We start from the raw sequence: 26,280 nt of genomic DNA on the forward strand, positions 1-26,280 counted from the left end.
GCTCCACAGTGCTCAAACGGCTTCAAATCAGGTCCTGATTAGCCTCCCAAAATTTAAACTGATTTGGTAAGAAACTGACTTGGCACAAATCATTCGAAGTTTATATGGAAATTACTATGGGAAAACCAAACTTTTTGTTCATTGTCTTCTACCCATTTTCCATATTGCTTTTTCGAAAATTTCTATAACTATTCTTACGGGAAATTTTCTAAGCTACAACTTTGCCGAATATCGTTTTTCAGCTAAATGTCAAACTAAATAGTTATTAATTGTTTAAGAGATTGGTAAACTTATGACACGATCAAGCAGCTGCTCTGTAGGCAACACTGTATTTTGCAGTGTGACATAGTAGCCATGATATTTGTGCTCTATTCTTCTCACCAGAAACACCAATGTTGCCTGCTGAACAGTTGAATGAGCATAATCATAAGACATCAGTGACTTCAATCATTAATAACTTTTGTTCCGTGAATTTGATTGAAAAGTGGGTTTCAACAAAGTTGTAGCTGAGAAAATTTGCTACAATCACTGTTATCATTTTTAAAAGCACAGTAATGTGGTGAATTGTTAGATAAATATAAACAAAAACGAAGTTTTCCCATAGTAATTCCCATATAAACTTGAAATGGTTTGTGCCAAGTCAGTTTCTTACTAAAGTATTTCAAATTTTTGGAGGCTAAGCAGGACCCAATTTGGAACCGTTTGAGCACTGTGGAGCGAAAATTTCAAATTTCGCATCAGTCAGCATCATCAGCATACCAACAATATAGAGTGCGCTAGGCGATTATGAGAGGAAACGTCAACAAAACCGTTTGTTAACATCAAAATTACAATTTTACAACTCAAATTAACGCATATTGTAGTGCGTATCTTGCATATTTCCATCGGGAGGGGTCTTATTTTATTATTTTTCACATATTTGAACGGATTTACAACTCAAATAACACCATATTAAAAAATCCGGAAGATCATAACCGCTGGGGTAGTTTTATAAATCTTCACTTTTCTTAACAAAAATATGTGAAAGCACTAGTCGGATCACTTCAAAATCGATGCAGAAAACATAATATTTCACGTGAATGATGATTACAAGCACCAGTGATGGATACATTAATCAGAAAAGGTAAAAACATTTTCATCTACCTATGCTTCCCGGCAAAAATTTCAGCCCTCATCCGAGGGGTATAAAACTCTGCACATCGTAATCTGTGCCGCAAGATTTAGCTGTGCCAATCGCTGTATCGAACGTGCCGAGGTAGGCCGAAGCGGAGACGCTGTTAAATAAGAGACGCGCGAAGACAGAAGCCAAAAGATCCGATCGAACCGTCAAACGCGGTTCCAATCAAGCAATGTAAATAAACACGAGCGCTTCACGAAGAAAAGCGTGGGAAGTATTGAGATTGAGGTTGAATTTAATTGTTGAGATTGGTTGTCTTTATTAAGGAGATTTTCAGCCGCTGGTTAACTGTTGAGATTTGAATAATTATAATTAAGATTGCGTATGAAAAGTGAAATTGGACAGAGAATATTATTGTTATTCACCAGCTGTATTCTCGTTACGAAATATTTGCTCCAGCACAATGAAATACATCTACACAGGCTCTGTAACGAAGATCAAGGCGTGTCCGGTGTAATTTTTCAAGATAGTAAAATTTGTGAAAGACTTCAAAAGAGAGATTTCACTCATACGTGATAGGAAGCTACAATCGCAGATTGAATAATTTTGTGCAACGCTCTGTAGAATATACCCTCCAATGTGGTATATTTGGTTTCACTCAGAGTTGTCAAAAATTGAGTCTTCAAATACTTTCATTGAATAGCGATACTATTCAAGTATTCATAAAGTATTCATTTTACCGTGATGCTGAAGCAGACAACAGTCGCTCAAATTAAAAGTCACTTGAAGTAAACACAAAATTGAGGGTTGCCAAACCTTGCAGAAAAATAAATTAGTTGGCCGTGCAACCAGATTTACTTTTATTCTCTCCGCGCGTCTCTTTCTAGATAGAGCTGGAATTAGGGCGTAACAGCTTTTGTAACAATGACTTCTCGTGATGATTTCTATGAACTCAAGGGTAAGCGTTAACATTAATAGAGCTGGAATTAGGGCGTAACAGCTTTTGTAAACAATGACTTTTCTCGATGATTTCTAAAAAGTCAAGGCTCGCCCATGCAAACCATCATCTTCATCCGATAGAGGAAGATTTACCCTACCCGATGGTTTTGTTGGTTTGCGTGGGCGTGCCTTGAGTTCATAGAAATCATCACGAGAAGTCAAGAGCCACATGTGAAAAGGGCATACAAGCTTTTTGTAAACAAACCTTTGTAGGTTCTTTTCACGCCAATCAAGGGTCGCCTACGCAAACCAACCACATCATCGGAAAGGGAAAAGTTTCTCCTACCCTGTGATGTTGATGGTTTGCGTTGGTGTCATATGGATGGCGAGAAAAGGGCATAAGAAGGTTTGTTTACAAAAAGCTTGTATGCCCTTTTCACATGTTGTTCTTGAAGTCATTGTTTACAAAAGCTGTTACGCCCTAATTCCAGCTCTATCTAGAATATAACATCGTCTCTGATGGGCCGAAGTATACCAATCAAGGTGTCAATATCTCATGAGTTTGGCAACCATGAAGTTATAATGACTTTTGTGATTGTGTTTACATTTTCAATGTCTTTGATGGTTTATGGTTTCATTGAACGTGAGCGGAGCGGGCAGTGGAAGAGAAATTGGAAGCCATCGTCCAAAACGAACGTGTGCAGAAAGGAAGGTGTAACCTGATTGATGGTAGACGGGCGAAAGCTCAATCCCACCCTAGAAACAACATCCTCGAACCAGTTCGTCTGATCGACTCAGAAGTACGTGGTCTCGTAGAAATCACTCAAGCCTATAGTTTATTGGAGGCGAACCAGCCTCAGGCTGAAAGCCTCCTTAATAATGATGTCTCCTACCACCACCCAATTGCACTCGTTCAAGGATACCAAGTTCACGATCCTATGTAGTTGTGGTACCTTCAGTGATGTACTAACAATGAAAACCAATGTTAAATGTACCACCGATGAAAACCATCAAACATCGCCCCAGATCAATCATGCTTCGGAAATGGTTTGCGAACCAGATAAGCTTCGCATCTGCAGTTCTACAGCAAGTTGCGTAGTGTCGTCATGGTGGAACCAAGGGGTTGCCCAAGCAACTAAAAGTTCGGATAAAAGCCCTTTTTTGGCTTAATCAGCTAATCGAAGGATTATGAAGAGAATTCTATTCAGCTTACTTTTTAAGTAATTAACCGAACTTCCAAGTTCACATTCGATGTTTAAGCTTCTAACAGAATGCTGTTTCAAGAAAGAATGCTGTTTCACTTTTAAAAAGAACTTGAAAGGAGGGAGGGAATGCTATTCAGCCCAAAAAGAAAACTTGAAAGAAATCAACAAACCTAAATAGAAAACAAATATATCTATTATTTTGCTGCTTACCACGTTCTCTTCTAATTTATTATGAGCTGCTGCGTCGTCGAAAGATACATGTTTGAAATATGGTCAAATATTTAATTTAAATTACATGTTTTTAAATTACTTACCGAGTCTCGATCTCGAGTCCTCCTCTTTGAAACCGAGATACATACCACTGCTCTATGTGAACGAAGTGGAATATCATATGATTTTACTCGATGTGTTGATTGCATTCATAAAAATGGTTTTCAGAATAGCCAAATCTGCTGTCAAGTTCCGTAATAACCATTTTTGAACTTTAAAGTCTCTGATTAGTTCATGTAGAACCTTATCTGAACTTGAAAGTTGCTAAAAAGTTCATACGGAACTTATTGTGAACTTGCACCGTTTGACATTTGACAGCTTGTTTTGTTTTCCGCAGAAATTTTCAGTAGCCTCGAAAAGTATGAAACAATTTAACTTAATTGTAGTAAATTTACCTATTTTGAAACTTGTTTTATTCAGAAAATCATCAAGGTATGGAAGGGGAACGCAAACCACAAAGAAATTTATTAAAATACAATGTATTTTTTACTTACAGAAATGCCTTTCGCCGTAGTAGAAACATTGAACGCTCGAGGTTGTAAGGAGCTTTCGGTCGTTTCAGATCAATGGCTGCGGAAATCAAAAAGTGGACACATTTTGTTCTGGCCAAACGAAAACAGTGATCCGTGACGAAAAGAGCTGCTAGAAATTGACATTTCTAAAGTTGCTTACAAGTTCAAGACAAGGTTCAAGTCGAACTTCCTTCGAACTTATCTAGAACTTTACGTGTACTTTAAAGTCTGAAAGAAGTTCAACATAGATTAATTGTGAACTTTCGCGCTGCTTAAAAGTACGGTTAGTACTAAGATTGAACTTTGTGTTAGAGGTTCGAAACAAGTTCTTTATTCACTTTTTGTGAACTTCACAGTTCAAATGAACGGGAACAAGAAACTTCTGTTGAACTTTCAAGGTTCCAATAAATATTGGCGGTACTTTAAAGAGCTTTAAGTTCTGTTTGTACGTGTAGTGCCTTGTTAATCAGCAAGAAAGTTCCACGGAACTAAATTTGAACCAGATGGGAACTTTTGAGTTCGTTTCTCAAGTAAAATCGGAACTTTAGGTTGCTTGGGATGGTCCCTCCAAAACCCCCTCTACCGCGAATTAAATTATAGAGGTTGAGCAAGGCCTTCCTGGCCTTACAAGAACTGATCGGTAGGCCACCCATCGGCATCGGGGCCTCTTGCCTCTACTATTGCGCTAAGGCAACCGTACATAGGTCCAGATCTAATGGAATATTTAAGGTTAATACGTATCGACATCCCTTAACAGTACAGGGACTTCTATGGACATCCCAATAAAGTTCGGTGAATTTTCCATCGAAACCAATGACAGGCAAGAATGTCGAGGAAAAACGAAGAGGAAAACGAGAATTGATTGAAAATTGTATATAGTGACTAGAAAGCAAGCAAGGACAACTTTGCGGAAGGTACGAATCGGGTTGATCATTACTCTTTACCAAACTCCCAAGTTAACGTGTTTTTCTTGGTTTTTGGCAAGACATCTTCACCTTTTTAGTATCTGTTCCTCCTGATGTTGCTGCATTCGTGAATCTCAACCGGTTCCGGACTTCCTTTTCTTCGGATTGATAGTTTTCATTCCAGATCCAGAATGTTTACGTATCCCGGCTACTTCAGGACGGTACGACGGCTTTTTTGAAGTTTTTTTTTTTTCAAAACAATCGAATGTAAAGATTATTAGCAGTGGTGCCAGAATTGATTAAAAAATCAGCTTACCATGTGATGGACGGGTGTTTGAGACAGCGTTGCCAGAATGTTTTAAAGCTTATCGGTATCAAAGGTTTTAAAAAATCGGTATTTATCGGATTTTAAAATTTTAATTTATTTTATATTTTTGCCGTTTTTGAAAGCAAAAATTTTAACTTTTGGATTATGATCGGACAAATTTGGGAAGAAAACTCCGGGAATGTTTGAATTAGCTTCTGGAGGAAGCTGAAAACAACATCCAGAGAATGTCGAAATAAGCTCTCCTGGAGGAAATTTGAGGAAAGTTCTGAGAGAAGTCGGAAAAACATCCGCGGAACTTCCAAGACATAAATTGAGCAGCTTCTGGCGAAAATTCAAAGAAACTTTCAGAAAACAATCGAATTTCACAATCAAAGGAAGGCAGAAAAGTATCGGAAATTGGAAGTAAATTCCAAACGTAGCCGTTTCCAGGGGAAGCCAGATGAAGCTCGGAAAAACCTTGCAATAGAAGTAAAAAAACCAACTGGAGAAAATTCCAGAACTAGGCGAAAGAAATTTCAGGGAGAAGTTTAAAGAAATTTCTGGAGAAAGTCGGAAGCCAGAGCGCTTATGGAACAGTCGAAAGAAACAAGGAAATAATTCCGGAAGAAAGAGCTCCTGGGGGATGTTCTGATGATACAGAAATTTTTCCAAATGGTCATAAACATCCCTGAAGACCCCGCAATGCCCCTGAAGTTTTTGGAACATTCCTGAAATGTACTTAGGGATTTTATGCTGTTTTGGAGTACTTTTATCATTTTTGAAATATTTGGAACTTCCCTAATTATAATGGGACTACCGGAATATCTCTAATCATTTTTGAAGGTCTCTAGACTTTCTAGATTACAAAGTTTCTTAAGCGCACAATTTTCGTGATTTTTTTTTTAAATTATAGTCACTTTAACGCTCTTGGGTCATTCGTGACTTGTCCGGGAGTGAGCTTCAAACTCGTGACTTTGGCGTGAGAGGTATGGATGCTAACCTCTACGCCGGGGTTGCCCCCAATTTTCTTGAATTTATTGTAACATCAGCATTGAAGTTCTCTGATTTTTCCGATTTTTCTAATTTTTAAAAGTTATTGACACTGCCATTAATAAGCACGGCACTTCCCATAAAATGTTCTCACAATGTGCCAATGCTCATTTAACTACTCTTTGCATGAACTCCTCGGAACATTGCTGAAGTTGTCGGAAATTGCCTGAGTTTCTCGGAACTCCTTTAAAATTTCAGCGATTTCTGTGAAAATTATTGATCTGTCCTGATGTTCTCGGAGCTTCGCACAGTTCTCTCAATTCTCCTGAAACTAATGGAACTGTCTTGAAAACCTTAAATTTTCCAGAAGTTCTTTGGATTTATGAAGTATCCAAAATGTATGCTAAAGTGCACTGGAGTTCGCTGGACCGGGTTTTTGAATGTTAACAGAAGTTATTGAAGCATTCATTAATTTATCGAAATTTACTCAAAAGCCTGAACTTTTCCGAAGTTTCAGAACTTCTTAAAAGTTCCTGAAACTAGTGTGGATCCGCAATCAAAATCTGGAAGCATCCCTGAAGTTCCGGGGAAGTTGAAAAAACTGGCGGTAGAAGATGGAAGAATCATTCATTCCAAGGGAAGTCGAAATCAGTGTTCACTCGGCTGTCGACAAAAGCAGGCCACTCTCGATGTGTGCTACGGGATCGTCTGTTTTCTCGGCAGCAACCATTGTGTGGTCCTTCTCATTGTTCTTCATCAGCAGTTCTTTCGGTCGTTGCGTCGTCGACTTTAGAAAGCAACCGTTTCGTGATGAGTGTCTGAGTGCTGATCACGTTTTGCGTCCATTGTTGCAATGGACGCGCTCTGACCCTCGTTGGCGTACAACAATTTGCCATACAATGAAACTACTGGAAGTGGCTCCAGTTCTGATGGAAGAGGCTTTTTGGATAGCGAAATTCAGGCACGGGCAGGTAATTTTCATTTTGATTATTTAAAAAAATCGGTATAAATCGGTATAAAACCTCAAAAATCGGTATTCTGAGGAACCTTATCTGTATATCGGTATCTAGTTCGGAAATCGCTATAAATACCGATAAATCGGTATATCTGGCAACGCTGGTTTGAGGTGTGTTTTTGTGGGTGTTAGCACAATGCGGCCGAGTGACTTACCCTCTGGAAAATAATTAAGAACTTGCTTACCTGACAGCAGTTTTTGAAGACAAACAAACTGTTTTCAAATATCAGGTATTTTAAATCAATTTTAATCCAATTGTTTGATTTCAAATTTGAAATTTCGATGTGCAGTTATACAAGTTATAAAAGAGTAAAAAAAGTGAAATTACTTCTTCGAAAGGCTTCTTGTTCAAAGTTCCACATATCAAGAGCAAATTTTCATTATGTCGAAAGTAACATTCGCACTAGAAAGGGTCTAGTAACGGGTGTTCAATAAAAAATGATAATGATTTCAGTGCCGTCCAGCGCTCTTGTGAAAGCATCGCGACTAAGTTGCGTCGTACGGCTGACCAGGGCCCCTTCTCCAATATTCATTGACGTTTTTTTGAAGACTAAACATTATGTTTTTAATAAAAAAAACTGAATTTCTTTGAATTTTTTTTACTAGCTATATGACTGAAAAAATTCTCATTTTTTATTGAATACCCGTTATAAGAGAGGAGCGGATTCAAAACAAACTGCCTTGGCAACCTATGCCTAGGTGAATTCTAGCAACACTGCCAATGCAATCTAGATAGGTGCTGCTCAATTGGCGTAAAACCAGCCAGTCCGCTTCTCTATCATACTAAACCCCCTCTAATTCGCACCGATCCGAGAAAAATACAGTTTTATTTTGATGACTGAAAAGTTATTCCTATTTTCAATTAAACACATATAATCTCATAATGATAGCTATGTTTAACATAATAAGCAGGGTTTTAATCATACAAAGCAGATCGCTAGATCGCTTTTCGATGTCAATACAATTACAAAATTTAACACCTATTTTTTTTAAGATCGAAAAGATCGAAAGAAGAGATCGATTTTTTCGATCTTTTGGTGGACAAAGAATCGATCTGAAATATCGGAAATCGATCTATCCAATCTTATTCTGGAGCAGTTAGAAACAGCGACGAGGCCCACTTCTGGATGAACGGGTATGTGGACATGCAGAATTGTCAAATTTGGGACAAGGCCAATCCACACGAGGTCCACCAAGTGGCAACCCAAGTAACAATTTTAGTTTGGAAAAGCTTTTCTTTAGAACCACTGTTCAGCATCATGTTTATCAATCATCATCTTATTTGAAACCAAAACTACTATTCAGCTTTTGTTAACTCAAAAATGGAGAATCTATTCAACTACACTAGTTTAACAACTTTTGAAAATGTTATGTTTATACAGCAAATGTTATTTGTATGTATTACGCTACAACAATCTTAAATTATTGGTATAACTATTATAAAGCTTCAACTCAACTTTTGAAACACTTAAAATGTATGACAGTAGTATACAGTATGTAGTAACCATTATAAAGCTTTAAATAAACTCGGAAAACACTTACAATTTGTGGCTGTAGTATAGTTATCTGATTTGTTTGCATTAACTCTACCCAAGCGCTTTTATTCAGCATGTGCAGTACAGCATACTGTATTCATGTTGATTTGTTTATTTAGAAGCTTACAGTGGATATTTAACACAAGATAAAGAAGTCACAACCACTCACAACGTTTACGGATTATTTTATGCTTAACAGTTGTTTAAAAACGATTTAAATTAAAGTTTATTAGCCTCAATTTGAGTAGCTACATCATACAAATACTTTAAAAAATGTACTCTTTGGTGCTGCCATATATGTTTACAAATATCATACTTAGGCATTGCTGGATTTTTTCTCTTTATACTTTAATTATAATTAATCAGTACCCCCGTATAACTGTTAAATATTCAATTATTACAATTATTTTATGATGTTTCATATGTGTCAATTACCTCTATTAAATGTATTACACAATGTCGAGTGTATTCGATCCGAGACTCGAACTTATGACCCACGATTGACGGCTACCTAAGTTTCCATCTGCTCCATCCTAGATCACACATTTCAGTCAATCAAAAGAAGTATTTGAAGCTTCAGTCGCTAATTTTTATTATGTAGTTGAATAACCATTAGTTTACAGTCACATAAAAACATAATTTCTTTTGAGTTACCCAAGCCTTACAATTGCTCTTTAAAAGTTCCAATACACATAAATAAACAACAACTTCATCTTATTGATTAAGTGTTGTACAAAAACCTATCAATTACTGAATAAACGCTTAAAATTATATCTGGTAGCACTGCCTCTTAGCAATACGTCCCTGCCTTGTAGCTGTCAAAATAAATTATGTTTATTGTAATTCCATCGTTTTCATCCACTGGTGTTGCCTGGGATTGTATCCATAATGAGTAAAGGTAAATATATTTGAGATATAGAGTAGAAATTGAAATTATTTTAAGCGAACCAATTATTTTTAGGTGATTATTTCTTGGTCATTCAGACCTACGAAGCTGGGAGACCCGTTGTGACGGTGGTGCCGCATCAGTGGGTTTGCGGAAACGAGTTATTTTGGCCAAGCAAAAAAGCAGATGCGCTCCGCAAAAATGCCGCTTCAAAACCAGGTGCCAATTGGAGCAAAATGCCTTGCTCTGTAAAACGGAAGTTTATACCTACGTTTTCGGAAGCGCAGCAGGAGGCTGCTGATTTATCTGGGCAGTCGACGGATACTTCGGATTTTGCACCCAAACGGAAGAAAAAAGTGAAGAAAGATCAAGCCCGAAAGGAATACGATTTTAACCATCTTTTGGAGAACATCCCAAGTAAGTATTTGTTTGTCTATATTGATTTAACATTTCCGTTTCTACATATTTATATTTTCCATACAGGTGTATCGCAACAAGTCAATTTTCCAAACACACCGAATCCCAACTTGAACCAATCATCAGTTGTGACTGTGAATGAGGTTATAGCTCAGCCACTTGAGACAATCTTCTGCCAACCGGATCTCAGCCAACTTTTGTCCTGCTCTCAAGGATTTGAGCTAGAACCGATGCAATCTGTTCCCAAAGCTCTGATGGAGACAAAAACTACTCCGAGCATTACCAGTAATGAAGTAGTGGAACAAGAAACTGCTCTGTTGACGGATGGATATGTTGTAAACATCCAGCAGGTATGTTGTTATAGTTCTAAAAAATATTGCATGATTTCTCGTTCAACTATTCAAAAGGACCATAGATCGACTCGCTTAATCGACTTTCTATTTTGTTAATAACTCGGCTACAAAAAGTTTCCTGTCGTATTTTGATGCTGTTGTATTGGATTCTGGACCGTAACTTCATTCTTCGAACTGTGTGTTGAAAAAATCCGCAAATTCATTTACACTACCATAGAGGTTCAAAGAGAAAGTCAATGAAGAGCATGGTCCTTTTGAATAGTTGAGCGAGATTTGATCCCTTTGGTATTCATCTAGCACTCGTGTGACGTGAGCTGGCGTGTTACTAGTAAAAAAACACCTTACCTCACACGCTGCGCAAACAACTCTGATTGAGATTCATCAGCATATCCTCAAAAATGAAATGTGTTATATTTTTGTTTTCATCACAGCCCGATGGAGATAGAATTATTCACAAAATTGCCGGCAAAATAGATGAAGCATGCGAAAGGATTATCCAAGAAGTTCCACGAATCGTCTTAAACGTGGTTGAGAAGATGCTTGTAACGACAGCAGCATCACTGGAAGTTAAATTACAAGCTGCTATGCAGGCCAATACCGTTGGTCAGTATCAGGACGAAGCCACATCATCTTTTCAATTTTCACCGATCACTTCTGTTGATGGAATCAAAGCGTTGGAACAAAATTTGAAAGAAGAGCTGTTCACCAAGAGATTGGTAAGTATACACCTTTATACACTACTTCGTAACTAAATCAAAAGAAGGCAGGCATATTCTGCACGACATATGAGTTGACCTTCTGTCACTAGTGGAATAACAAAAATCACCTCGTAAGAAGAATACTAACTGATACAATATATGTATCGGTGCTTTCGAAATGTTCCATCTAGTATTTTATTTATTTTCCAACTGTTTAAAATACAGGAATGCCCCGAATAGCGTGGTGGATGGTGCCGTTCACCGACTGCAATTTCTTGGCTGTCCTCCATCCAATTGAACTGGTGTTTGTTTTTGATGAGATTGAAGTCAACCATAAGCTTTAAACCTATATTTTCTGTAAACAGAAAATATGCCCAATTGGTTGGAAGACAGCCAATAAATTGCTGTGGATAGATGGCACCATGGTGGGTAGAACATGGTGATATAGCTTTATCACTATATGGGCGAAGAGATCACTGAGGGGAAAAGTGTGGTTTTAGGGCAAATTGTATACAAACTCGGTCGCTCCTCCATGCAAAAACCCAGCATGGCTGATTCGTGAATTTTACACATTAGAACACCTTTATGTATGCACCTTGGACGGCACCACCCACCACGCAATTCGGGGTTTTTTTTCTGTATTCGGTGGATTCCTGTAGATTAAGATTGATGTAATATTGTATTCGCTTTTTGGTTTACATAAATATTTCACAAATCAGCTTGAATTACGTTGATCGATACTAAAATTCTAGTGCTTTTCAAATAGTCAAATTTACATTGATCGCTTCTCTTCATCGACTTTATCTTTCGACCTCCGCGCCCGTGTTAAGATATTTCTCGTGTCACTTTTCAAATAGACCAATCTACATTAATCGATTATCTTCATCGACTCTCTCTTTTGTTAATAACTCGGCTCCAAAAACTTGTTCAGCTGTTCCTATCGTCCACTTAATAATACTTTCTTTTCACCGACTATGTAGAAAAATTAGCCCGAAATATGAATGCAGCCAAGTTATTAGTTGAAAAGAGACGCGAGATTTCTGGATATTTTTGACAAACAGCTTGATGAAAGTGGGAACAATCTAGATTCAAATACGACAAACACGACAAGAAGCCAAGTTATTAATGGATCGTCCATTAATTATGTCACACTTTTAAGGGAGGAGTGTGGAAACTGTGACGAGTCATACAAAAAAAAATGTAAGGTCCATTCAAAAAATGCAGCAAAGGGGGGGGGGGGGGGGTTAAAAATGGGCCAAATTTGCATGACATAATTAATGGACCTTCCCTAACGAAAGAGAAAGTCGATGATGAGAATCAATCAATGTAGTTTGAATTATTTGAAAAGTTGCGCGTGTAGCGATCGTCTATAGAACCACTTATATTTTGTTTTATTATGTCTTTATTAAAGAGATTTAGTCGCATGCTGGTTCATCTCCCATATATTTTGTTGTTATTGTAAACTTACTTAATAATAACTTTTTATTCTCAGATCATTCACATGAAGAAACAAATCGGACATACTGGAGACAACTGCAATGGGCAAAAAGTTTGCTACGAATTAATCGACCATTTTTTTGATCGAAAAGTATTACTACTTTGCTCTTGGAGTGGCGGAAGCAAAGGAGAAACGCCAAAGTTTTCGATGAAAGACTGTGAAAGAATTTTGAATATTTTTTTCAAAATTGTTCATAGCGTTAACATCACATTTTCACGTAAGCTGCTGGAGGATTTTTTTCAAGAAGATAACGAGAAACTCGAAAAAACGCAGCGAAGCTAAGGGAATGAGGCAATCATCTATTCATCGTAGAATAAAGAAAAAGGGTGTTGCAGGTACATTTATTTTTATGATTTATCCTTAATGCTTAATTAAGTTTTTGAATTATCCAATTTATTCATTTTGAAAAAACTTATTTAGAAACTTAACGATGAATACTCTTTGGATTTCTTTCGAAAGAAAGATATTCGTAGTTGATTTGTGACTTTAAATTACAGAGATACTTTTGGTTATTTTCCTATGCTTTAATGCCAGGGTAGATACCAGTCCTATACGTTCCTATTCTGGTGTGTTCCAATTATGACCAATGAAGTTCCCATAAGTCATAATTGGAACGAACCACAATAGGAACGTGTAGCCAAAACTGGCACACCTACCCTATATAAACAAATCATGAATGATCAAAATAATAAGCACAAACTATAAATAACTTTTTGCTCTTATGATTTATTTAACAAAACATTCAAAAATTTGTAGATTCTGGCGACATTGTTGTCCAAGTTCCTACCAGCGTCGATGAAGATGTTCAGGATGCACAGACGGATACGGTATACCACTTCCTGGATAATCCTATACATATCACTAAGACAGGACAAACCCAGAAAGCGAACACGGAGCATGACGATGATGATGTTGAAGAAGAAGAAGAAGACGAAACATCAGAAGATGATCCCCAAGAGGAATGCGAAAGCGATTAACTATATTTGATGATCCTCGTTAATTACATTAAACAACGACATCAGTTTCGAGCAGATGGTACTCGCTCTGGTACTTCATATTTATGTTTTAGCTCCACTTTTGTTCATAAACATTAATTTCTTTCGAGTAATGATTTTTTAATGTTTTTGTTCTTTAATTTTATGTTTTCTCTCGAATAATCTACGTACAGTTGGCATAATTCATTTTAAAATGTTTCGGTTTCAGTATTTTAGAGTTAGGTTTTAGTTCTTAGAGAAATGATTTGATGTGCAGAGCAACAAAAATGTTAACCTTGAATCGTATGTAGCAGCGGAATGTAAACAAAACTATTTTGTCTAGATGGAATTACTACATACTTACAGAATATATCGTTGATTTTATATGTTTTTTCGGTATTTAAATTACAGACATGCGCAGCATAAATATGTAAAATCGAAGATCGAATTGGTAATATGAAAAAATCAGTTCGATTTCTGAGTGCTCTACCATGTAATAAAATATTTCCGTTAACATCAATGTAAATGTCGATAATTCTAACAATTTCACGATTTTTTGTTAAGATCCATGCATCTTTGAAAACATTACTGATTAAAAGTCCCTGTCTTATTTCACACTCTACCGTATTACCTCGTCTTATTACTTTCGGAATAGAACACCTGGTAGTATTAACTAGAGGAATTTGATGTTTCTCCAATATTCTATTTGCAACTTGTTCCAAGCAATTTTTCCCTTGTCGCACGTATTTTTTCAATTGGAAAAGATAACTTTCAAATGGATAAGACGAAATTGAATTCAAAGGACCAAATCGTTTCACATCGCCTACAACATGCTCAAGGTTATGGATGTTACTCGTCACATATTCTTCACCGTAGATTTCAATAAATTCTTCAATAAATTTTTCATATAATAATTGTGCAATTGGGTACAATTCCTTGTAAACATCAGATGAACAGATTGTAACAGCCGTGAACAGAAGCAAAAAATGGTTATACAACTTTTCGTCTAATATGTCTTTAAGAATGACCACGCCTACATAATTCAGAAAGGTGTGAAATTCCGTGCCTTTCCAAAAAGCTATACAGTCTAGTCCTCTCATTTTTCGGTGGATTTCTTTGGGAAGTTTGATGTTTACAATAGAATCTGATAATTTTTGTATTTGCAAAGCACTTAGCTTCCCTGTATATCCCAGTGATCCATCTCTCCATCCAATCAAAAGGCGTTTCATAATACCTAATTCCAACAAGTGTAGCGACACTATAAAATCTTGAATCATGTCTAGTCCTGGGATTCTTAAAATTGGTGAGTCTTCTCCAACATGATGCTTTCCATACTGCTTTTGCCGGAATTTTTCATCTGTTCTCACAGGACAGTGGAGAGTTGGAAACACTACCGTGCGCGAAATGTATGAGTACTCTCCAACAACAGTGCATTTAATACAACCATTTTTGCCGTTAAAATTAAGTACTCCTGTAATGAAGCAAAATATCATTAGATATATAATGGAATTTAAGAGAAGATGCGATGAAATTAAGATAATCTGTACCGTTAATGCACTGAGTTCCAGACAGTCTTTTAATCCGGATACTTAATATACCTTATTACGTTGTTGTTCCTTTTGATTCTACCACTGTTGTATCACTTTCAATTTCACTAATTCACTATTTACTTTCACTATCACTTTTAAAGAAACTATAACAGTTACGTATTTCGTTTATTACTTGCAAGCTGCTTCTTCAGTGTCTAGTCAAGTCTATGACTAGACACTGAAGAAGTTTGCAAGTAGTAAACGAAACACGTATCTGTTATAGTTTTTTTTTATGTTATAGTGAAAGTAAATAGTGAATTAGTGAAAGTGAAAGTGATACAATAGTAGTAGAATCAAAAGGAACAACAACGTAATAAGGTGTACAATTATTCTGTTAAAACGCTCATCAATCAATTTACGGATATTCACTTTTTAATTGTACATTGCATTCACATAAAATTCATCGTCATCATAAAATGTATGTAGTATTTGTATCATATTTCTAGATGAACATTTCACAAGTTTCTATCTGCATTGATCGACTCTCTTCATCATTTTTCTCTTTCGTTAATAACACAGTGACAAAAACATTTCCTCCTGTGTTTGATGTTTTGTGCATTAGATAATAACTCATTTCATCAGACTATGGTGAAATGTGAATATATAGCCTGGTATAGTCGTGGTTATCAAAAAAGAAAGTCGATGAAGAGAATCGATCAATGCAGTTAGGAGGTTTTGAAATGGTCATCAATATTTGGCCATGATAATCAACTTTTGAAAGTGCCCGTATTTATGGACTAAGTGTCCGGATTTCAATGCATTACGGTATAGATTCTTACTGATTCACATTGATGTTGGCATAAATCCAATCCAACGGGATTGATCAGAGTAAAATAGATGTTAATTATTCTATCTAATAAGGAAGCAACTATCTTTGCGTTAAGAGAAATTAAACGCTTAAAACGACCATTACCTTTAACAAAAGCGCGTGCTGGCGAGTCGCAAATAAAGCACCGCATTTTAATAATAATGATGTGACTATTAATAACGTATCCAGCGTTAAGAATTGGCACAAGTTCATCGACAAATGGCGTAAGGAACGTGTTTATGTTTGAAGGCTTATTTTTTCCAAGAAAAATTCCAATCGGCATCGGTTTAAGTTCAGGCATTTCGTGAATGTTACATAAAACCGGCCAAAGTTAAAATTTTGAACTTTTGTGTATTGGTAAACCGTCGATATTGATGTTAAGGCTGATAGTGATATCAGTAGAAAGATTCTCAAACCACATATTAAGACAGGATGCTAATCCATGGTGCCAATATTTACCACCAGCTATCTCGGTACAAAGCTTTCCGATGCCCTGAGGAGTCTCTAACAGGGTCCTTGGATCCATTGGCAAACTTGTATCGTTATAATTTCGTCTTATCAATCCCAATAAGTCTTTTAACGCATGATGAGTTATATTGTGGCGAAGTGACCACATTCTCAGATCTTCGCGGGAGCTCTCGTTTGTTAAATAATGTTCAGGGCCAATCTCGGTATAATGCATTTCCATGTTTCCTTCGTTTGTGGTTTCTTCAGATGGGTTGTCTGCATAGTTTTGAACAGGATGAGCCTGAACTGATTTGACCTGGACTAGATTTCTGTGAGCTGCATTGATTTGGACTAAACGAGAGTTATATGACGAAATAGCTGAAGGAATTCGACTACTTTCTCTAACATAGTTAGAGAATTCAGATTCCAGTTTGTCGAGATGATGGATTCCTTTAATTTACAAAATTTATAAATGTTTTATTGTTGTAACAAAAATTATATTCAATTTGACATACCGCGCTCAAGATGTGACTCCACAACATTATTATTTTTCGATTGCTGGTTTGCAACTAGATTTAACTTCAAATTTTCAAACATATGCTTGTATTTTTCTCTAGTAGACTTTAGTTTCCTGTGGTATGTTCCACTTTTCATGTATTTCTTTAAATTTTTATCCATATTTTTTACTTATTCACTCAAATTTACTTTCAATATTTAACTAAAATAACGATTATAATTGCACAATCCAAGTTATTTTGTGGTAGGATGCCAATTTCTTCAGCTGAATAACTAATGACCATCACTCATATACAGCTAAAAAAGTGAAGAAAGTATCATTTCAAAGATTGATTTTGTGACGATTGTAGAGCGCCTGTTCAGTATGATCAGTTAATGTCTTACTACTTAATTTGAACGAATGATCCTTATACCACGGTTTTTAAGCAATAAATACGTGTAATTAAAATGGTTAATTAAGAGTTGATTACATAACTGCTTAAGTTTCAGTACAACTTCATTGGCAGCGCAATTAAGAATAGTTTAATAATGTGTCCAGTGATGGCTAGTTAAACTATTTTTCATTATTGTGTTAAACTCATTACATAGAGTTGCATAGGAGAAGTTTTTATTTAGTTTAATGCTATTATTCTACTTTCTATTCAGCTATTGCCAATCGATTGAACTGGGGAGCTATAAAAGGATTCGCAAGTCATATAAAGCATGTTATTAAACAGAATGCAGATAATCATTTAAAAGCGTCCCATTCAATTTTAAAAGCTTTTATCCAAAAAACAATACAGCTACATTCTTGTTCAGCTCTGGAAGCAATAATTCAACGTTTAATCAACTTGGATGTTTTTTAAATGCTCTCAATTGTTTGTTGGGAATGCATCCCCAGAAAGTCATTGTTTGGTGTGCATTTTAGGCCGGAGTTATCATCGGTCCGTACTTCTTCGAAAACAACGCCCACACACTAAGATTATTTCACAGATTTCTGTAAAAAAAATCACAGATTTTCTGTGAAAAAGTACAAAAAGTCTGTCAAACTGCTTACCGAATGTTTAGCTGTTGAGATTTCGGTAAAATTTTACAAATTTCTGTAAAAATTTCTAATTACAATTTTCGCAATGTAAAAGCGAAATGCCCCACAATATGGGTATTTTTGGAATCGGAGTGACGTGTAGGGACCGGAAATCAATGTCTGACACCATTTTGAAATCCAAGATGGCGACTTCCGGTTACAGAAAAACTTGGAAATTCTGCCAAATACCCCCACAATATGGGTATTTTTGGAATCAGGGTGATGTGCAGGGACCAGAAATCGATATCTGACGCCATTTTGATATCCAAGATGGTGGCTTTCGGTTACATAAAAACTTGGAAATTCTGGCATATACCCCACAATATGGGTATTTTTGGAATCAGGGTGACGTGTAGGGACCGGAAATCAATATCTGACTCCATTTTGAAATCAAATATGGTGGCTTCCGGTAACATAATAACTTGGAAATTCTGCCAAATACCCCACAATATGGGTATTTTTTAAATCGATGTCATAATAACTTCGAAATTCTGCCAAATACCCCACAATATGAGTATTTTTGGAATCAGAGTGACGTGTAGGGACCGAATATAGATGTCTGACGCCGTTTTGAAATACAAGATGGCGGCTTCCGGTTACATAAAAACTTGGAAATTCTGCCAAATACCCCACAATATGGGTATTTTTGAAATCGGAGTGACGTTTAGGGACCGGAAATCAATGTCTGACGCCATTTTTAAATCCAAGATAGTGGCTTCCGGTAACAGAAAAGCTTGGAAATTCTGTTATATACCCCACAATATGGGTATTTCTGGAATTGGAGTGAAGTGTAAGAATCGGAAATTTATGTCTGACGCCATTTAGAAATCCAAGATGGCGGCTTTCGGTTACAGAAAAATTGGCAAATACCACCACGTCACCCCGATTCTTAAGATACCCATATTGTAGGCTATTTAACATTATTTTTATGTCTATATGTAAGCGGAAGTCGCTATATTGAATTTCGCAATGGCGTCAGACATGGGTTTTCAGTCCTAATAAGTCACCCCGATTCCAAAAAACCCATATTGTGGGGTATTTGACAGTATTTCCCAGTGTTTCTGTAACCAGATGTCAACATCTTGGCGTCAGACATGGATTCTCGGTTCTCACAGGTCAGTACGATTCCAAAAACCGGAAGCCGCCATCTTGGATTTCTAAATGGCGTCAGACATCGATTACCGGTCCCTAAACGTCACCCTGATTCTTAAGATACCCATATTGTGGGTTATTTAACATTATTTTTCTGTTTTTATGTAACCGGAAGCCACCATCTTGGATTTCAAAATGACGTCAGACATAAATTTCCGGTTCTTACACGTCACTCCGATTCCAAAAATACCCATATTGTGGGGTATTTGACAGAATTTCGAAGTTATTATTTTACTGGAAGCCACCATCTTGCATTTCAAAATGGCGTCAGACATCGATTTCCGGTCCCTACACGTCGCTCCGATTCCAAAAATACCCATATTGTGGGGTATTTGACAATATTTTCAAAAACCTCTTTTTACGAAGTAAATCCCATCCAAATAACGAGGTTTTTTCACTAATTCGATTTACGAACCCTCGTTTTGGTTAGTAAACGGAGGTTTCAGTGTACAAGAAAATCTGGCGAACTTAGTCAGCTACTTCTAGTTGTTGTGACGGTTGGAATAAGCTCTTATTGCATATCTATTTACGCTTCTATACAGCTGTTATCCTGCTGTTTAAGTTGTGTGTGAACTTGAAAGGCGCTTACTCAACCTTTACCCGATTATGCAATAATCACTACACAGCTTTCTCTTGAAGCCGGGTTAAACATTATCTACGCTTTTTTTTGTTGGAGGAATTGATTGAGTTTATTTTGCTGTGAGAATCAAATTAATCGAAATCAGTTATAAGCACACCACCCTTTACCCTGCTCCGGAACCTGGAATCGAACTCGAGACGACCGTATTGGCAAACCTTGACACTACCATCTTCGCTACGCCAACACATTGAACTGAGGCAAACAAATATACATGACTTTCTACAATAATACCGTAGAGTAGAGGCTTTATAATAGTGCACTTGAATCACTTTTCTCGACTAGTTAGTTCAGCTTTGTAAAGGAGCTGTAAAACTGCATACATCTAAAAATAAACCAAGTTGACTGTAAAAATGCTTCCAAAGTAGCGCTAACACAGTTTATTAGCTGAGTACAGGTTGTTTAGATGTTGAAAAAGCACTTTTGATGTTTATGTTATTCAGCAAGAGTGGTTGGTTGTATAAAAGCCATCAAATGATTAATATATTCACTTTGTTAGCTTTGTTTTGCAGCTACCAGTTGAAAGTTGATTAATATTTGCATAGAAGTGGTATTAGCGTTTATTGGCTGCTGTTTTTCAGTACGACTGACACATTGAATAATGGTTGTGAAAAGTTGAGTAAACGCTCTTCAAAACTAGTTTGCTAGCTTCTCCTTGTAGCTGTATCTGCAGCTTCTTTTCAGCTACTTTACAGCACAACGCTGGAAAAGTTGGCTTATAAAGCTGAAAATGTTAGTTGGGCGCTGGCGAGGCCATCACCGTCAACGGAGAGCGCTACAGGTCGAAGATTACCGACTTCTTCTGGCCTAAAGTGGGCGATATGGTTGTGAACGATATGTAGTTCCAACAGGACGTCGCACGAAAAATCAACATTCTGCATGAACGATTTCCGAACTTGATTATTTCGCCCGGAGGCGATGTCAACTGGCCACCAAGATCGTGTGATTTAATCCCGCTAGACTTTTTCTTGTGGGGTTATGTTAAGTCGCAGGTCTATGCCAATAAGCCGCAAACCACCGATGCCCTCAAAGCCAACATTACTCAAGCCATCAACGAGATTCAGCCCGATTTGTGAGCCAGAGTCATGGAAAATTCGATATCTCGGATCCACGCCAATAAGCGAAGCCGAGGCGGCCATTTGAACGATGTCATATGCCTTTCAATCGAGAAATAAATCTCGTCAATATCTCACACACAGTTTGTTTCATTTAACTTTAAAGATAGGAAACGCTTAATGGAAAATAAATTTTATTTTCAATCGATTTTGCGATTTTAACTAGGAAAATGGAAAATTATAAAAGCGTCCCAACTGAAAAACATTATCTCTCTCAGTGCTGCCATCTTCCAACGAACTTCGGCACATTGTCTCACCTCTTTGGTGCACGACTACCGCAATCGATTTTCCGGGTTCCCTACCAGAAACCCAACATCAAAACAAATCTCTCGCTCACGCTCGCCGCTTTCTTCGGCTGTGTCTGGTACGTACTACGATTGCGCATAAAACCGACAACACTCACACAACCGTACCCATCAACATTCGCCATCAAAACATTAAACTTCCCACCACCCACTTCGCCCTGTGCACCAAGCAACACTCACCTAAAATCTCTAGTAGCAGCATGCCCACCGCCGAGCCCAGCTAGTGTTGGTGTTGTGTTGTCAAAATCTGTTCGCCGAGGAGAGCATAAACATAAAGCTCTCGTGCGAGACTGTGATGGCTAAAGCTCGTCCACCGCGCTGTCATTCGGTTGGGTGGGTGTGTGGCACGGAAAGTGGGAGGAAAAACAGGTTTTTCCCTCCTGTCACTCCGCGCGCGCCCACAAACTTCATCTTTCTGTTGCTAGACTGCCATAGATTGCTATGATTTCGCGTCTACACGATTGGTATTGGTGTTGCGATCGAAAATCGTGCTCGGTCGTGTTTCACGAAGCGCTGCGCGCTCCAGCAGTCAGTTGTAGTAGAACTTTAGTCTCGGTAGGACGTTTCCGCGGTCGTTCGTGGTCGCGCCGGGCTGTTGTCTTGTGTGTATATCCCATAGGAGCAAGCAAGCAAAAAAAAAAGAAGCTTTCTTATTGTGCTGCTGGGAGTTGGAAGTTTTCGAGGACAATATTTTTGCGGTGCGGGTGTGCGGTTGTTTTCCCTATTGTTGTTGCACCCGGTGTGTGAACCCGCAGGAGCCTACTGCGGCGAGCTCGGTCAGTGCGGAATGCGTAGCAGATAGAGTGTGAGGCCTGTGGGTTGCTGTGTGTTTTTTTTCCTTCTCGTTTCTTTCGGTTCCGAAGGGGAGCTGGAAGTGAGGAAGCAGTGTTGACGAGGGTGACAAACTAGTTGCCGTTCCACGGAAGAAAAACGAAGAAAAAATAGTTGTTCTGTTGTGTGTGCGAGTTTTGTTGTTTCGTTCTTCAGGGGGAGCCGAAGAATTGCTGCTAGTGACCGTGACGTAATTTGTGTGGCCAATAGAAACAAGAAAACCCTATGCGGATTTGCAGCCTCGGAAGAAAGAAGAAGGTAATTGTCAATTTCGAGTAACAAGTTTAGTGTTAAAGTTACGAGAACCAAGACGAGTGAATGTTGCCTACCCCAATCCACCCCCACCAAGAAGGTTCCGCCACAAATCGTCGTCTGTTTTGACAGTTTGTGTGTGAGTGCAGTCCTTCAAATTTGCACAGATGATGATCCATCGCGGGCTCCAGCAGATTCATCAAGTCATCCTTGAATGGCGGGGGGCTAGCAGCACCAAGAATAGCCGTTCCATCGCAGTAATCCAACTTTTTAGCGAATTATTGACTAGCCGCGGGCAGGCCTGCTTACTGCGATTGCCCCTCTCACTGGTGTGCGTGAAAGCTCTGTTTTCCTCGCTCCTGCTGACTGCTGCTTTGGGCCATCGTCGTCGTCGTCGGTTTTGTGTGAGTTTTCGACCGACGTGGTTGCGAAAGGTGAAACGGGCTATGTTTTTGTGTTTTAGCTGTTGCTGCTTCTGCTGTTGCCGTTGTCGATGGATGATGACGATGATGAAGCATGATTGTGACGAAGATAGAAGATGCAACACGAAAGAGAGAAGGTCCTAAGATGTGGAGGAGGAGGATGATGAAGAGGAAGAACAAGAAGAAGCAGAAATGGTGTTGAACTATTGAGCTAGATGAAGTTTTGAGTGTGAGGGAATTTGCATCACAGGGAATGGGTTGATTTTGGGCCTGTTAGAATGATATATAGGAATGGTTTTAGCCAGAGTTTGAATCCGATAGCTCTGTATTTACGGATGCCGTCTTTGTGTAATGGAATGATGATTCCGGATGCCTGAGATTGATGCAGTTTTGCAGTGGGATGGGATGTTGATGCCGTTTGTGGGATTGGATTACAAAACGATGGAAGGCGAGTTGCAAAGTGTGGTGTGTGGCTCCGTTGCTTTAATTTCAAGCGGTTTGTACTAAGTCAGGTTTTTACGTGAATGAGCTCAAATTTTAGGAGCACAATTAACCACTTCATTCGAGCAGTTAAAATGACATTTACTACCACTCAAACTTTGAAATGAAACATTATTTTGAAAAAAATAATTCTGGAACCTCAAGAAAAATAGCCAACATTTGTGCGTTTCATAAAAAATAGAAATTAGTTGGTCCAGTTTTGTGAAATCGTTGGTAGAAAGTCACGCCAAAACTGCTTGGCAAAGTGGTCAATAAGGACCTTTTTTTTCAATCGCTTGAATCCGGTGGGGCAAAAGTTCTAGATTTAATTGGGTTCTTTAGATGTATTGAGTTGATTACATATTCGTAATCTGCACTTCAAATGGAACCTAAATACAAAATTTCATCAATTTGGGAATACTGGAACTATTTTAATTAAATGTGATAACATTAGCAAAAATCACCATCTTAGCACCCCTCGGTAGTACTTTGTATGGTACCGAGTCAATTTGTTAGTTTTGCTTTGAAGCTTGATTTAAAATTAGAGATGGAAGTCTAGAATGCTTCTAGAGAATCATTGAAGTTCTTCTAAAAGTATCCTAGGGATTCTCTACATCATTGTCTCAGGATCTCATCAAAATTCCCTAGGAATTATTCCAGAATTTATTATAGATCCGTGGAATTCCCAGCCCATTGAAACTGTCCTCAGTTTTCTTTGGATTTTTGGTCAGAATTTACTAGGATCAGAATTACTTTCAGAATTCCCTTCTAAATTTTTATAGAATTATCATTAAGATTCGCTTCACAACCCCATCCCTTTGAAACTCTCCTCAGACGTACGAAGTCAGAACTATCTTGAAACTCTACTAAAAACTACATCTCCTATGCTCTACGAAATTTCCTTAGAAAGCTCCCCTTGGAATGCTACTAAGTGATTCAAATTATGCTTAGAATTGCTTTGGAACTATCTGCAGATTACGATTCCCTTGGAATTCTTAAATCGCAATTGTCTTAAAATTTGTGTCGGAACTATTTTGGAGTTCTTGTACGGATTTTCTTGGAATTGTCATTACAATTTTCCTAGGAATTCTCTTTGAACTCTCATTAGAGACCCTTTGAAATTTCCTTTGGATGCTCCATAAAATTTTGCTCACAATACTCATGGAATTTTCAGTTTCATGATTCCCTTGGAATTCTCCTTGGTAGATTATCCAGAATTTGCTAAGAGTTTTCTCCAGCATAGCCAACCGTGGAATTATCCCAACTCTCATCGAATTTATTTTGAAAATTATTTTTATAAGCTCATCCGTTCATCGCATATTAGCTTATTGCGTGCTCTCAACTTAGTGTTCTAAGATGCACTTCCACAGTTATTAATTGAGAGCTTTCGATGCCTGTACCATTTTTGCATTCGTATAATTGTGTGGCAAGTACAATCATATGCTCTATGCCCAAGGAAGTCCAACTCGACAAGACCGGACCGGGAATCGTACTGGTCTTGCTTTGTAGCTGTGCCTTTACCGACTGAGCTAAGGGAGGGACCTAACATCTTGATTTCTAAATATTTGCGATCCTATAGAGCGCCAACATTTTTCAAAGTTCGAATAATTCAGCATTTCTATGTTGAACTTATTTCTTTCCCCGGATCTCATTTTTTTAAATCTTAAGGGGTTACGCCTACCTGCAAACTTTCAAAAAATCGATTTTTTTTATTGTCCTAATCGAAAGTATATAAAGTCAAGAATATTTCCTCAAAAGATCAAGTTGATCCGATGAAAATTGTGAAAGTTATGCGACGTACAAAAATATTCACTTATAGTGGACTAATCCCAACTTGAAACTTTAAACGCGATTATCTCGGAATTATATTTTCAAAACCGGTGCCAAAAATTTCTCGAAATGTATACATTCGATTCGTCCGATTCGTTTTGATTTCTGTTCAGTACTATTTTGTGCAGTCCACGATCGTTCGGATTTCGTCTATCATTTAATTTCGATTTTTTACAGCCGATCAAAGACAAATTTTAAGGATCAAAAATCGGCACTTCAACTTTGCAAGGCCGCCATTTTGTCAAAAAAATTAAAAAAAAACCGAACGATCAAGGACTAGTTTAACACATGCTTAACGATTTGGCATGGTTTTTTTTTATTTCAGATGATTACATCACAAACCGCAGTTGCACCGCAAAAAGCGTTTTTTAGAACATCGTCCACGGGGAGCAGCCGTACGGGGCACCAGGACCTCGTTTTTACAGCATCGATTGATAAATGTACCATTTAATGTGTGTTCAATAAAAGGCAGAAAACCGATTTTCAATATGTTGCGTCGTTTTCGAGAAAAAAATCCAAACTTTCGCTTTTTTTCGGTCTTGCAGGTAGGCGTAACCCCTTAAGACTGCTCTTAGAAGTTCAAAGTACAATATGTCCCTTTTCAAAATTCTTAATAATTACCCATAATTAGCGTAGGTAATGGGGGTACCTTGGGGGCCATGCTCCCTCCAGAATGATCTAGCCATCCTCCAGATGTTTTTGAAGATTAATGTTAAACTGCGGTATTAGAATTACCAGACAAATTTTATTGGGGTGCCTAGAAGGCTAGGTTCCCTACAGAATCTTCTATGCCTCCAGACTGTTCAAAGATTTATATACTTTAAATTGTCGGTATTAGACTCACCGAAAAAAAAAATCTGAAGGAGGCCGAGCTCCCTTTAGAATTATATAGCCTTCACTACATTTTTTGAAGATTAATATTGTTTAAATTGTCGGTATTAGAATAAAAAAAAACAATCTCTAGAGGGCCAGACTCCCTCCAGAATGATATAGCCCGCCTCCAGATTTTTTTTGAAGATTAATATAGTTAAAATTGTCGGTATTAGAATCACCGATTAAATCTAGAGGGGTGCCTAGGAGGGCAGGCTCCCTCCAGAATGATGTAACCATCCTCCAGATTTTTTTTGAGATTAATATAATTTAAATTCACGGCATTAGAATCACCAGAAAAAATCTCTAGAGGGCCAGACTCCCCCCAGAATGATCTAGTCC

General features: G+C 37.7%; 1 protein-coding gene and 2 pseudogenes across 1 annotated transcript in view; 2 read left to right on the plus strand and 1 right to left on the minus strand.

Annotated features, from left to right (window-relative positions):
• Window positions 1–7,642: 7,642 nt before the first annotated feature.
• On the plus strand, window positions 7,643–13,624 carry LOC135710253 (uncharacterized; annotated as a pseudogene).
• A 624-nt stretch (window positions 13,625–14,248) lies between these two features.
• Window positions 14,249–16,544, minus strand: LOC135710254 (uncharacterized; annotated as a pseudogene).
• Window positions 16,545–21,803: 5,259 nt separating this feature from the next.
• The window catches only part of Kul (Kuzbanian-like), a 692,619-nt gene continuing 688,142 nt past the window's right edge, over window positions 21,804–26,280 (plus strand). The window contains exons 1-2 of the mRNA XM_065232791.1: window positions 21,804–22,097; window positions 22,133–22,342. The gene's annotated coding sequence lies outside the window, so the exon portion shown is untranslated. The remainder of the gene's footprint in view (window positions 22,098–22,132; window positions 22,343–26,280) is intronic.

The sequence above is a fragment of the Ochlerotatus camptorhynchus genome, unplaced genomic scaffold (genome assembly GCF_037179485.1).
Source record: "Ochlerotatus camptorhynchus isolate MF236.1 unplaced genomic scaffold, CSIRO-AGI_Acam_v1.1 ptg000374l, whole genome shotgun sequence".
Lineage (NCBI taxonomy): Eukaryota > Metazoa > Arthropoda > Insecta > Diptera > Culicidae > Ochlerotatus > Ochlerotatus camptorhynchus.